Raw genomic sequence first — 16,114 nt, forward strand, 5'->3', positions numbered from 1 at the left:
TTTTTTCCCCATGTATATGCGCATGTATGTATGTATGTATTAGTCGATATAGAGGAAAAACTGTCATACTGCATTTTTCTGTAAACCAGTAATCATCTCCAGCCCAGCTAACGGAAAATTCGTTATATTTTGCGTAAAATATTTCCATATTCTAGTAAAAAAAAAATATTCATTTTATTATGATTCAGTGTGCAAATTAAGTTTTGGTGGTTTTTTTTATTTGGACAAATACCCAGAATCCATATAGATTTGCACAGCTTTACAACTATCAGGCTTATTTAAATTTCATTTATTGTGTGGCCTACTATTTGTGGAAGAAAGAGACTCACATAGCAATCTCAATCCTTTGTGTATGTTATGAAATCTGGTAACATCAACCCTATTTATACACTTTATACACACTATGACGCATGCATACAAACACACATGCACACACATTTTATATATATATATATATATATATATATATATATATATATATATATATATATATATATATATATATATATATATATATATATTATATATATATATATATATATATATATATATATATATATATATATATATATATATATATATATATATATATATATATATATATATATATATATATATATTATATATTATATATATATATATATATATATGTATATATATATATTATATATATATATATATATATATATATATATATATATATATATATATATATATATATATATATATATATATATATATATATATATATATATATATATATATTACAGGGTGTTTTGAAATTAGAGCATAAACTAAAATTGATATGGACAAAAACAAAAGTAATTCAGAACAGGTATTTATTTAAGTTTTCTCTGAGTATTTAATATTTTGTGTGGCCTCCATCTGCCTGTACCACAGCCTGCATTCTTGAGAGGTATGATTTCAGCAAATCACAAAAAAGCTGAGACTCAAACTCCATTTCCCTGAGCACTTCGGTCACCTCTCTTCGCAGGTTGTCGAGGCTTGGAACACCATCATAGTTCACTGTGCACACTTCAAAATGATTCTTTATGATACTATCAATGTTTTCAAACACATTAAGGTCAGGGGAGCCACCTGGACATTCACTTGACGAGAAGAAATCAATGCCACTGTTTCAAAGCAGCTCCTGTTTCAGTTTATTAATAAGACGTTAGACGGTCTTGCTAATTTACTGGGAATAAAGAAAGTATCTATAATCCCGTATAGACCTGAAGCAAATGGGTTATGTGAGAGGACGAATCGGAAAGTAATCGAAGCTTTGCGCATGACGGTGGGTGGTTCCGATACACATTGGGACAGATCGTTGGATGAAGTGCAATATAGTATCAATACTATGATGAATGACACAATTAAGATATCTCCAGCAGAAGCTTTGTATGGGTACAAGTTGAAAGGATTTTGATTTGTTACCAGAGCGAGTTCAGGTGATGTTACGGTCACTTCATTGATAAATACAGCAAGAGAAAGATTTGCACGTATCAGTAAAGAACTTGAACTTAGTTCGCACGCAATGGTAGTGAAAAGTAACGCGAAATCGAGGGGAGTAGCTTTTTCGATGGGTGATAGAGTGTTTGTTAAAGTGAATGTTCGGAATGATCTGAATTATAAATTAATTCCGAAGTTCCACGGACTATTTTTTGAGATTGTAGAGATCAAAAAGAGGGAATAGATTTGTAGTTAAAGATGTAAATACTGGAGTGACGAAATTGACCCATATTTCGAAGTTGAAGAAAGTTGGGATGTAATGGAACATTTGTATATAGTTAGAGGGATAAATGGGTTGATGTTTGTATATATATGATATTTATTTTTTTTTTTGTCTCTTGTTCATTCTAGATGTTGAAGTTCTTAATCATTTGTTTTCGAATGATTTTGGGAGTTGAGACATGGGCTAATTTCATACGAGATTTGACCCGTGTGTTAGTGTGTTAGTGTGTTATTGTGTTATGATGTGTTTTGTCATCTGACGCAATATGTGTGTTGTTTAGTTTTTTTTTTTGGGGGGAGGTACTTAGTATATCGGACCGTACAAGTCTGATCTTTTTTTTTTCGGGTTGGGATATCGAATTTGAGTATTTGGATTTTTTTTCAGTTTTTTTTTTTAAAATGAAGGGAGCTGTATTGTGAGTAATTGTAGTTGTTAAGATCATGGGAGCGATTGCCATTACGTCAATTGCTATTTTGTTGAGAATTAGTCAGGTGTTGCGAAATATTTGCTAAACGGAGTAGAACTTTCATGTCTTTTACGAGAAGTGATACCTTTTAGTGTGTGGATAGGATTCTCGAGTATTTTTTTTTTCTGTTGGATAGAATTTTTTTTTTATGAGTGAGTTCCGTAGAGTTATTGTGCTTAATAGTGAGTTGACTGTGGATATTCCGGATACACACTTGGAATTAGTTCACATTAAGAGTGTTTGACTTTTGCATTAGTAGTTTTGGTTGGTTCAGTAACACGAAACCTTTTTGTTATTAGACCTTTTTCGAGTGCTTTTTGGAGACTCAGTAGTGACATGGGATGGATTAGAGACCATGTTCATTTTGGGAGATCAATGTTAAGGTTCGGGAGTTGATTATAGGACAAGTTGTACTTTAGTTAGAGAGAAGTGTGTGTGTGACAGTAGTATTTTCCAGTTGCGAGTTGTATCTGTGGGTGGTTGTGAATTATCATTAGTTCATGGACAGACTCCGACAGAATGTGACTTTAGACAGTTGCTGCGAGATTACCACATTGTGTCCACCAGAACGCTTCCTGCCGTGTTTTGCAAGGAGTATGCAGTTACAATGATGTGCCAGAACAACAAGTCGACATCATTCGTTCTTCGTGGGTCCAAGCTGTTCGACTCATCCTGCAGAATCCTGTCTACGGACTTTCTCGTACTTAGCCGTGCTATTTTCAACAGTTCCGAGAAGATAATTATGCGTCATACGCATAACGAGCATTTGGTAGTGGCGGTACCTACAACCAAGGTGCCAATGACTGTTCCATTGTTGGAAGACATCGACGATCCCGTGATGTTCGAGTATCAGGAATATATTATGCCGACAATTTTAATTGTCTTAATAGCTATTTAACTGATAATTCTTGTTGTGGCGGTAGTAAAGCTTATTCGTGTTTGTAAGATTACATGTAAAGGCTCTAAGAACACAACCCCAGTGACTTTGGAAGTGCGTCATGAGAGCAGTCCTTAAAGCTGCAGTGCAGTAGACATTGCTAATTGAGCATAGCCTTATTTGTTATGTTTTATACATATGCTTTTGTTTTAGTTTGCCGTTAAAAAATGAGAGCAAGACGCTCTTATGTGGTCCCGTGAGCACTATTTCAGAAAATATGGCCGCTACAATCTTATAAGATACATGTATATATATATATATATATATATATATATATATATATATATATATATATATATATATATATATATATATATATATATATATATATATATATATATATATATATATATATATATATATATATATATATATATATATATATATACATCATATATATATATATATATATATATATATATATATATATATATATATATATATATATATATATATATATATATATATATATATATATATATATATATATATATATATATATATATATATATATATATATATATATATATATATATATATATATATATATATATATATATATATATATATATATATATATACATACATACATACATACACATATATATGTTTATGTGTGTTTGTTTGTAAAAATATATTACTTTTTAACGATATACAACAGAGAGAGAGAGAGAGAGAGAGAGAGAGAGAGAGAGAGAGAGAGAGGGAGAGAGAGAGAGAGAGAGAGATTTCACCCCCCAGTTCCACATAGTAATGCTTCCATCTCGAGACGGAACAAATAGGTGTAACCCCAGTATTTGGACTTCATTGAATTCTCCAGCGGATGGGGTGAGGTGTCCAGATGTCTATGGTAAGATGGTAAAAAAAATGAAGAACAAATGCGTTCAGAAGTGAAAAAGAAGAGGAAGGATGAGGAAAGAGTTTGTCCAGGAGTTGATTGGTGAGAGAGACGGCAGTCGAATAGGGGTAGGAAGGGTTGGGGAGGCCGGGGCCTAGGGGGAGGGGTAGCAATTGGACGAGTTTGGTTCTGAGGTTGGAGGTCGGACCACACTATGGAAGTCAGTTGCCGGAAGACAAGGCTGGTGTGAGCATCGTTGCACTGTCGCGCCAGATCGGACTGCTCCCGGAGCTTGAAACTTTTCCTTCATCTTGGGACTCAGCTGCGTATTTTGTTTCTCTGTGAGGAAAATTACTTTGTAACTCCACCCCAGGTCAAATGGACTTTATTTCCTAACTTTTATCCAATTCTCAGAAGTTTTGAATACTTTTCTTGAGCTTGTAATGAAAAAGCTACATAAACTTGAAATTTTGTTTATCTCAAGGAAATTTAGAACATACTGACTGTGAAGAAAATTGGATAAGTTATTATAAAAGAAAAAGGACTCAGTGACTGAGTATTTAAAAAAATTTCCGCTTTGCAAATCAAGGTAAGATAGCACTTTTATTCATGATTATATTAAATGGAGTTTGTCGTCGTCCCCTTATATCTATGTACATATGGTTTTCTCAAACTGTTTCTTATCCATACCCTTATCCATATATATATATATATATATATATATATATATATATATATATATATATATATATATATATATATATATATATAAATCAGTCTTCTGAGACAGGATTACTGGCGGAGAGTAAAGCAGCACAAAGATAATTAATCGGAAACATGAAGGATTTTCGAACAATTACGAGTCGTTCTTACCGTGTTTCTTAGCAAAGAAAGAAAAATCATTTAAAAATTTAAGAGCAAATGAAAGGTATCTTCATAAAAAAAAAAAAAGATTTACAGATCATTCGTTTTTCTCTCGACAAAAGCGATTCCGCATTAAATCTACATCTCTTTTAAGTGATCGTAAAAACGTCGGTTAATTTCATTGGGATTTTCATCAGCCCAGATCTGTAAGTCCTTTGTGTCTTATGAGAGCTTTTATTGGTCTTTTAGCCGGCAGTAATAGGTGTCACCTTATTACCGAAAGATTATTTAATTATAATATTTCGCTGATAACAGTTTCAAACGTTCCTATTACGTCTGTTTTTCCTCGCAAATTATCGCGCAATATTCACCTCAATCGTCAAAATGTTTTCTTTCGAGGAAAGGATTGAGCGATCATTTTGACAAAATCTATTACTGTCATTTTCATTTATGTTTTCTTCCATATTAATATTATGATGTACTTATATACACTGCTTCTGATTCCATAGTCCTGATAAAGTTCCTTTTGCTCTTTCACACTGATTTTTCTTTGAAGGTCTCCAGTTTCCGTGTTCCTTCACATACTGAAGTGGCAAATAGGAAACTGATATGCAATAGCGGCCATCTTTTGCATTATTTGACTTGAGTGTTTTTCTAGAAGAGCAAAATAGCTGATTTCCTTTTATAGTTTTATGCAAAAGAAAACTATTGAGATGGCTAATTGTCTGCCCATCCGCCCTCAGGCCTTAAAAACTACTGAGGCTAGAGGGCTGCAAATTGGTATGTTGATCATCCACCCTCCAATCATTAAACACAACAAATTGCAGCCCTCTAGCCTCAGTAGTTTTACGTTTTGCAAAAGTTAAAGTTAGCCATGACACTGGTATAGGGCCAACAACACAGGTCACCACCGGGCTGTGGCTGAAAGTTTCATGGGCCGCTGCTGAGAGTTTCATGGGCCGTGGTGAGAGTTTCTTACAGCATTATACACTGTGCAGAAAACTCGAATGCCCCGAAGAAACTTCGGCACATTTTTTACTTGTTTTCCTGTGAGTCAGACTGTTGTTTTCTTCAGGTCACTTAGGGCTTCTGGTCCCTTTTTGAAAAGTTGAGGGCTGCATCAACCTGTATGGTCTGTTGCAAGTTTCTTTTCCTTGTCTTCGGTATCGCCCGTTGCTTTTTGCCCAAACCTAGAATATTAGTCGCAAGTCACAGCAACACTGGTGTTGTTTTATTTTTCAATATTATACACACACATATATTATATATATATATATATATATTATATATATATATATATATATATATATATATATATATATATATATATATATATATATATATATATATAATACCGGAAACTAATCTCATGCTAATCTCTCCTGTCCATCTGGGCTTTGTGTTGGTACAAGAGAGCGACTCCATACTTTGTCCTCGCCCACGCTAGAGCAGCCTGGTGTACCATGACGCCAATATTCTTTATAGATTCCTCAATTTTTACGTTACCGCCAAAGTGACTAAAAAACATTGCCGCTATGTATCCGAAGTTGAAAGAGCAGAACAAGAAGAATAAAAACAGATCATGAAAAATATATCAATAGGGTAAAACAAAAACAAGGGCAGTCAATAAACCTCTTGAGAAACGAAAGGTTAGAACAGAAGAAATGCAGAGGTCAAGCTATGAGACTCAACAGTAGATGCTCATTTCCTGTAAAGTATTTATTGGACCTAGACTCAAAATGACGATGTGGGCCTTTATCTATATTTTTTTAACAACTGATTCAAAATTCTTGTGTACTCCTGAAAATTGGGTCTTGATCAGGTTTGTTCGAGATTGACCCCCATCCTTGGTGGCTCTTCGCGATTCCTGTTGCCCAGAGCCACTGCCAAGGAGATGTTAGGGTCTCTGCTCTTCTATTTTCCCTTTCGCTTTTATTTTACATTACAGCATTCAAACTGGTGAACACTTGTTACGCAAATTAATGGGGTTTTCACTAATTCCGTAGGAATGTTTTTCTATCTTGTATAACAGTAAGAATAATCACTAACTCTCCATCACACATGGAAATGGTGTCTGTATATCTGTTAAAGGACTTCTTAGATAGAAGTCTGATATTTGTACATACTGTATATCAGTGGAGTTGGCATGAAATGAAGATCTTCATGATGTGCTTCTAACCCGATATCATTGGACTACGTGTCCTGTCATCCATTAATAATAATAATAATAATAATAATAATAATAATAATAATAATAATAATAATAATAATAATAATAATAATAAAGTGAAATGTAAATTTTCACTTACTGTCCACACTTTTATTACCATTTAATACTACTGTAGACGCTAGCTAAATATGACATGGTAATGCCGTTGTTTATCATCACCGAACCCAACAACTGTCTTACATTGCCATAACTAAAGGCACGCAATGATTAGACGAAACATTTTAGAAAATAACGTAGGTTAAATAAAAGAGATGATATCTACATCTCAGTGTTCTTTGAATTCTTCCAAAGTATATGTTACAATAAGATATCACTGGAATCATCAGAAAGTGAGGATCATAAAAAATATTTCTAATCAGATTTGAACACCCAACAAGAGTTAAAGGTAATTTTATTCAGCTCTTAGCTTCCACGATATGGTTCCAGCAGACTACATTTTTGCAAATAGAGCAAATCCTTAGACGTCAACATGAATCTATAATGAAAAGTAAATCTTATGTTTTTCCCACTTTTTTATTGTTTCATTTTTTTTGATAGGGAGTTATAGTTAAATAAAAATGACACGATATATGGTATGTCTTTTTCCAATTATTTCTAATAATCTGGTAAGGGTTTTCCAGAGCGTGTACGAGCAACAACAATAATAACAACCCAACAATGATAATAATAATTGCATTAGGTAATCTCACCCGAAAAAACCGGAAAAAAATACATAAATTTCAGCCTACAAGTCACAGGTCAGCGGTTAAAAGGTCCAAAGTGGAAGTATGTCTTCATCATCATCATCATCATTATTAATAATAATAATAATAATAATAATAATAATAATAATAATAATAATAATAATAATAATAATAATAATAATAATAGTAAAACTATGGTATTCGTAGATGGTGATCCATCGAAGTAACCAGCAAATACAATAAAATATAACGTCATGATTTAAGAAATCAGGAATTAATGAACTTCAGATTGCCCTGCATTTATTAAAGGTTGCCCATCCCAGCGCTGTTCCAGTGCATTGTTACATACCTTCATTGATCGAAAACAGGCCATTTATCTTAGCAGTATAGCTTTAAATAAGAAATGGTCGCACCTGTAGTTATCTCCGTCGTTTTAAGTGGAACTTGAAATTTTTCAGAGTAATCTCGTAAAAAACCTAAAATTAAATGAAAAAGTGATGCTAGCAAGTCCCATTGCTGTTAACACTAGGTTGAGTCCGTGTAGATAAACAATAAGAGAACATTCGGTGAGTAATCAGAGATCAAGCAAAAGAGAGAGAAATACATACAGTAGACTTTGTTCCACGAGGTTTGGGAACTCGTCAAATTCAGAAGCCATTCTCCAAAAAGACAAGCTTTCAGGCTTAGGTGTTAGACAGGTATCTTTCAGCACTTCATTTTGTTAATTATGATAATAACAACAAAACGTAAAACAAAATAAATAATAAATGAAATCAAGAAGTTACGCACGATGATGATAAGAAAAATAACATAACGCAAAGTTTTTCTCTGGAAGTAGGAGTTCATTGACATTAGGTGGAGAATTCGTTTATCTGAAATGTGATTCACCAGAATTGTTCAAGAACTATTACTAAAAATTGCCCCATTATGATCTGATAGGTTAATTTATCCTACCGAACATCAATAGGCGTTCCAGTTACCATAGCTTATACTAAGCTATTCTTTCTGGATCATCACAATATTACAGCATTCCATGAAAGAGAATTTTTTTTTATAGTTTCCTTTGTCCGTTCCCATAGCATCTCGCTTATAAAAGTCTACTTGAATTTACACAAAATGAAAATAAATTTTTTCCCATGTAACTGAGAATTTTTCACAGACTCTACGTATAGAATTATCCACGTAGCTTTTCTGCAAAGTAGTTGATTTGAATTTTTCTTTCAAGAAAATGTATTAATTAAATTCCCCGTATCAGACAGAGAATTTTCCTTTATAATATTTCAAGTAGAATTTTGTTACTTAGAATTTTGTTTGTAAAATTCTACATGGCGACTTTTACTTAAAAAAGTTCCTTTACGAAGACTTCCACTTCACCGTTTCCCGTCCAAGTTTTTCAAACTCGAGAAGTGCGGCCGTTCGACCCCTGGAGCTCAAGGCCCGAAAGATTTGTCTCTCGGTTAACAGTGCAATTGATGCAATCGGATTCCTCTTATGCAATATTCGGTCAATACGAGGTTTCTCTTCTGTAAAAGAACCAAATGTCGATGACAGGTAATTTAGTATCCCTGTCGTTATATCAAAAACGTCGGAGCTATTTATTATTATACTGTATTAGTGTAAATATATGTGTTGAACTTTTATGTATTTAATCGTCGGTATCTACTTCTTCTGGGGTCGAGAAACGCTGGTGTAAGCCATATTATTATTATTATTATTATTATTATTATTATTATTATTATTATTATTATTATTATTATTATTATTATTATTATTATTATTATTATTGTTGTTGTTATTATTATTTAAAATTGGGAAGCCTCTATATAAATAAATCATTAAAGAATATTACCTTGTAATGCAAGTTACCTCAAAACAGGATTCCCTAGTTCGAAAAATATAAAAAAAGAAAGGGAATAGAGACAAAGGCAAATTAAGAGAAAATGAAAAATGAACACACAAATAATTCTGTCCAAAATGTCGTACAAAAATCGAAGAAGGAAATAAAGTCAAAACGTTTCTGTTCCTTTTCGTAAGGGAAATGTATGTTATTTATCAACAGGAAAATAACACGAAAATGCATGTTTGTTCTGCTGATAAAAGTATGTTTATTTTTATTACTGGCAGAAAAATAGCGCGAAAAATGCATATTTATATTATAAAATGCATTTTACTCTCGTTTGTTTCCCAACAGAGAATGTCGTTGAAAAAAGCCCCTTATGTCTTTTACCAAAATGAAAACAACTTGAAACGTGAATTTTACCATTAGCTACACACGGTTCCCTGCATTATGGCAGGGTGAATCAATGGGCCACCCCAATCCCCCACCCTAAACCCCTGCCCCCAACTCCGAAAACCCCTTTTGAGTCTACCAGTTGAAGCTTCGTTTGCCCCAAAGGAATAGCGAACCGGATGCTAATGGCTATTGCAACATCAGTTTTTTTTGCAACAGCAAATACTAACATTTCGTCATTTGGATTTGCGGACTGTTTTTATTTTCAAATTTTACGTCAAAAGGCTTTAATATAAATATATATTCAATGCATATCTGCAACTTGCCGTAAAGAGGGTACACGCTGCAGAAATGAGCAACTTCTGTTGCAATGATGCTTTTACGGAATGAGAGTGGTTCTTGTATCGAAATTATAACTTGCACGGGTGCTGGAAGCCATGTTTGCATCCAAAGCTGTCAAAGAGTCTTCCTGATAGAGTTGCAATACACTGAACAGTTTCACGTTTTATGTGCATATCATCTTATATGGAATACCTCCCTCCATGTACAATGCATGAGTACACGTGTCAGCTGTTTGTACTTTTTAGGTTATTGATGGGTGACACTAATCTAAAATTACAAAAATATGATCAAAGTAATTCAAAACATTAGCCTATATGATGAATCTGTTGAAAAGTCAAAATTATCTGTCACTACTAATAACTTAAGCCTTGAATTGTCTAATCGCAAATGCATGCATATACCTGCATTAAATAAGTAACACCCACAAACTGAAGTGCGGAATTCGAACATACAAATACACATACATACATCCTTACTTACGAAAAATGACTCTCGTTCGTCCAATATATAAGCAAAATAAACTCCACTGTTTGGTCAATATCACTAACAACCACGATCAGCCGCATTAACCACGTCATTCACGTGAGTCATGGAATCGTTATTTCCGAGGGAAAGGACATGACACACACACACACACACACACACACACACACACACATACACACACACACACACACACACACACACATATATATATATATATATATATATATATATATATATATATTCATTAATGTTTCCATATATATATATTCATTAATATTTCCAAACGAAGGGGTGGCCCTGGATAAAAACTACACAGCGGTTACTGCTACATTCATACTTTAACTGCCAAAGTGTCAGCATTCATCTTGCTATAGTATGTATAAGGAGGTTGTACAAGTTTGCAAAGAAGAAAGATAACCGAGTCATCTTTACAGAGGGCCGACAGTTAATTTTATGGTATTATGAGGTTCAAATTTGAAAAATATTCCGTAGCTTCTAATGAGATTTCTTTCCTTTGTGATTTAGATTACAGCTGGCTCAAAAATATTTTTTACTACAAAGGTCCGCTTTGCCGAGTCTATTCTAACTGAATAATCTTGCATGCACATAAGCAGGGCGTTTGATGTCTGTTCTGCTATAATAATTCTTCTATTTGTCCTTTTGGGAAATGCGTGTTTCAAACTGATTTCCTTATTGCTTTGAAAACACTGCTAGAAATATAAACTTGCTTGTCTTAATTACGCTTTCCATCATCACTTCACAAAAGAAACTTAACATTCTTTGATTTTAAATGACCTTAATACCCATTCCATCGACTGTTTGATTTTCGTTTTCACAAATACTTATTATGGAATATATTTGTTTATGTTACGTTACAATGACTATTATTTCAAGTTCACAAAAAATTTGTTCCGCGCCTTTGTGCGCTTCCATTTCTGAGCATAAAAGCCTTCTCGTTTCTTGTCGCTACACAACATGGTTTTCAAAATCGGAAACTATAAGGGGACATGACATACCCCGTCTGTTTGTCAACCGAATTTGCCTCAGTGGGAATTATGTATCATTCTGTCAGCTGTTTGTACTTCATTGCTTACTGATGGGTAGCATCCTAAAATTACAACCACAGGATACAGGTAATGTAAAATGTAATCCCATAATATGATTCTGCTGAAATGTCAAAATTATCTCTTATTTCTAATAACCTAGACACTCCATTGTCTAACCACAATTCTCGAGGTTTCGCGTTGTTGTTGAATGGGGATGAGTATGATAACCTCAGCCATTCTTCTCAAGTCGGCCGTTTACTGATGATTGCGACAATGACTTGTACTTATTCTGAAAACTGAAGAACTGTTTCTTAATATAAATAATATATATATATATAAATATATATATATATATATATATATATATATATATATATATATATATATATTTATTATTATTATTATTATTATTATTATTATTATTATTATTATTATTATTATTATTATTATTATTATTATTATTATTATATCATTATTATTATTGTAGCAGATGACATACTTTATATCATGTGAGCCAATTTTCACAAATTACCTAGTTTGTTTTTAAACGACCTGTTAAAATAGGATCCTCTTGTAACTGCCAGCGAATATTTAGGTGTCCCATGCATACAAATAAGGAATTTTAGCTATTAAAAAAAAAAATCAGTACTTTTTATGACAAACATGCTTGTAATTTTTTCCTCTTCGCATTTACTTCTGTTGGGTGCAACTCATTTTCTATTAAAGTACCACTTTACAGTCAACCCTACATATCCATTAACTCTTGTTAAATATTTTATATTTCAGGATATTTAGAACGATCAACATCAAAGCTTCATAACATATCTGAACAGAAGGAATCTTATTTTTTCACAGATTGTGAAACTGAGATCTAATTATTGAATCTAAAGTGAAGGCTTGAAGTTTTTAAGAGAAAAGAATGTAAATGACTAAATAATGATTTGTTACAACTGCATATTCATTTAAAGGCCTTTCATTGCACTGACGGTCATTACACAGAAGAGAAATGCTTTACAGCACTATATTAGCATTTTATCAATTGCTCATAGTATCATTTCAAGCAAATTACCTATATATTGGCTTCTCAATATTTATCATTACAATAAAACAAAGCTCTAGCACCATACGTATTTACCCTTCAACAAAATCAGTTTAGCAGACAACAGTGTATCGACTTATGACGCTTGAATTTGGATACTGTCTTGCGGCCTCATATAGAATTGACTGACATTTTAAGTCCTACTGGAAACTAGAATATCATTAAGTCCGAATAACGGAACTTCACTTTTTTGTATTTGTTTATAAAACATACCTAATTTAACGGGAGGATCATTTACAAAATAAAAACAGAATTCATCCTAATATCAGTAAAGTAACCCTGCCCATGAGCCTGAACTATCTCCATTAAAATGACAGGAGTTTATTTCATTTTTATGATTCACCATATTCATTGAACCCATTACCATATATTTACCAGTATCCCGGTATCAATTAATTTGTTCATTATAAAAAGAAAAGCCAATTCAATAACTCTCTCTCTCTCTCTCTCTCTCTCTCTCTCTCTCTCTCTCTCTCTCTCTCTCTCTGACTTTACTTCTTTATGTACATAATTTACAGATGTTGTATAAAGATAATCAAGTTGCTAGAGGGAGACCACTGCAATTACATAATTACATGTAAGGGTTTTCATAATTTTTGCTTCTTCACGGGAATAATTTGCTGTACGTCATCAGGGCTGCAGAACTCCTATAATATACAGCGAGAAAATTTCTCTGAATATTCACAAGATGAAATAAAGCTTTTGTTTTAAATCTGGACTTCTCGGTGGTAAAAGTGCAGTGATCCTCAGGCTTATCAACACGAGCTAAGAGCTGTACATTTACACAACTGCAAACTGCACACCTTGATAAACGCTCATATATATATATATATATATATATATATATATATATATATATATATATATATATATATATATATATATATATATATATATATATATATATATATATATACATACTGAGGACAGATAGATAACTAATTATGACTATATGTTATAACAGACTGAGCAGACTTTGCTTCCGGAAGTTATACTTTCGAAGAGAGAGAGAGAGAGAGAGAGAGAGAGAGAGAGAGAGAGGGTTGGTTGTGGGGGGGGGGTGGGCGTAGTGGCAAGAGAGGAAACAGCAGACCTTGGCAAGCACAACAGAAATCTGAGCAGCAGATACCTTTAAACCGGCCCTGTTCAGCCGAGCACTCACAGGATCAATATCTTATCTATGGCCTCGTAAGATTCCAGATCAGGTGAGAGATAACAGCGTCTTGAACATAGAATTTGCTCCGAATAAAGATGTTGCGAGGAGACACAATCGCAGATGAGATCTCTTGATGTGCAGGAGGTGGGTTCACGGAGCAATTGAAATACCAAAGAGATTCGGAAGCGAGTAAAAGAAATACTGAGTCATACTGTAGTTGCACGAAGGAAAAGGAATTTCAGTTCTGTTCTGTTGTGAAGCAAAAACCAAGAGGAAAAAACAGTTCCGGAAATATGTGCGGTAAATCCGTTTGATTCTCATATATTTTACCCACACACACGTGATTGTGTGTTGATGATTTCTATATATATATATATATATATATATATTATATATATATATATATATATATATATATATATATATATATATATATAGGCAAATTATATATAACAGCAAATTGGAGGTAACAGGTTTTTTCTTCTTTATCCATTTATTGTTACGCCGACGTTTCGTATCTCTTGATACATCTTCTAGGCTGAAGAAGCGATGAACTTAAACAGTACTGTGTATTAACACTAAAAGGTATACACGTTATATACTTAACACCATGTTACATGACAATTTAAAAGAAAAAAATGGACAACCTTAAAGACACTCACAAGATATTAAAAAAATATATTTAAAAAAGTATTTTAAAAAAGAACAGAACCGCAGAAGAAGCCTGGGCCAATAAAAAAAAAAAGACACCTAACCGCACCGGCAGTGTAAAAAGCAAACTGACACAGACAAGCAATGCAAGGAGGGGAGAGAAGGGAGGAGGCGGGGGGAGTATAAACAAAGAAGTTACAGCAGATAGTTAAGCGATGAACAGCTGGGTGGAAGTTGATTGGTGATTAAGGGCAGGGACAGTTAATTTAATCATAATGGATTCAAGTGTGGTTAACTCTTCCACGTATCGGGTTCTCCCCACAATACTAAATTCCTTAGCATCTACATGTGTCTTACAAATTTTGCTGTGATTCCTTACATTGCACTGCTCGGGATTGGATAATCGACAGCCTGTTCTAAAACTAACTCCTTGATGAGAGGAGATTCGGACTTAGCAGCCTCCTGGTACAACCGATGTAAGTGCCGAGATCACATCTAGGACAATTATATTTTGTAAATCACACCGGAAGTAAACAAGGGGCTAATCTTGTCCTTGACATAGAAAAGAGTTACAATGGTTCGTGGGTTTATTGGGATTAACTTGAGATTGAGAGCGGGCAACTGTCCGTTGAATAGCCTGTTGCATTTTTTCCGAAATCTGTTGTCATGTGAAAAAGGGAAGCTTGCATACAAACATAATTTGGGGGCACTATGGACTAAAGGTGGGGGGTTAAGTTTCAAATTAAGCAATTTGTTGAGAGCTCTATGGAATATCACTGATGGGTAGTAATTACTCTTAAAATAATCATTGAGGATAATCACCTCAGCATGAAATGCGGACCAACTTGAGGTCAGGTTAATGGCTCTATGAAGGAGAGTGGTCAAGGAATTAATTTTAAAATTGTAAAACACGAGCTATAAAAATTTGTTCCAAGGCCAGTAAAGTGTTCTTCCTATAAATACCAGTATGGAAGCCAGTTTCATCCTTAGTTACCTTTATGTCCAGGAAGGGAGAGAATTATCGGTTTCAATCTCAATGGTAAATTTATCATGTTCTGGTGCTGCGCATTTAAATGTTCCAAAATGCGTCAGCATGGTAGTCAAATCTAAAAAGGGCAAATGTATCATCAACGTAACGTTTATAAAAGTGGACGGAAATGAGAAGGACATTCATCGATAGCTAGCGCCTCCAGGGAGTTCATAAAGATGTTGGCAAAGGTTGGTCCCAAAGGACTGGCCATTGCCATTCCCTCAATTTGTTTAAAAACAGTACCATTAAAAATGAAGGCTGTGTCCAGCACAGCCAATTCTAGAAGTGATTAAACTGAGTTTTGCTAAATTGATTAATCACAGC

The 16,114-nt window shown here is 33.6% G+C and overlaps 1 pseudogene; it reads left to right on the plus strand.

Annotated features, from left to right (window-relative positions):
• The first annotated feature begins 4,196 nt into the window (after positions 1-4,196).
• Positions 4,197-16,114, plus strand: part of LOC136851240 (cell adhesion molecule DSCAM-like) — an 81,125-nt pseudogene continuing 69,207 nt past the window's right edge.

The sequence above is a fragment of the Macrobrachium rosenbergii genome, chromosome 23, assembly GCF_040412425.1.
Source record: "Macrobrachium rosenbergii isolate ZJJX-2024 chromosome 23, ASM4041242v1, whole genome shotgun sequence".
Lineage (NCBI taxonomy): Eukaryota > Metazoa > Arthropoda > Malacostraca > Decapoda > Palaemonidae > Macrobrachium > Macrobrachium rosenbergii.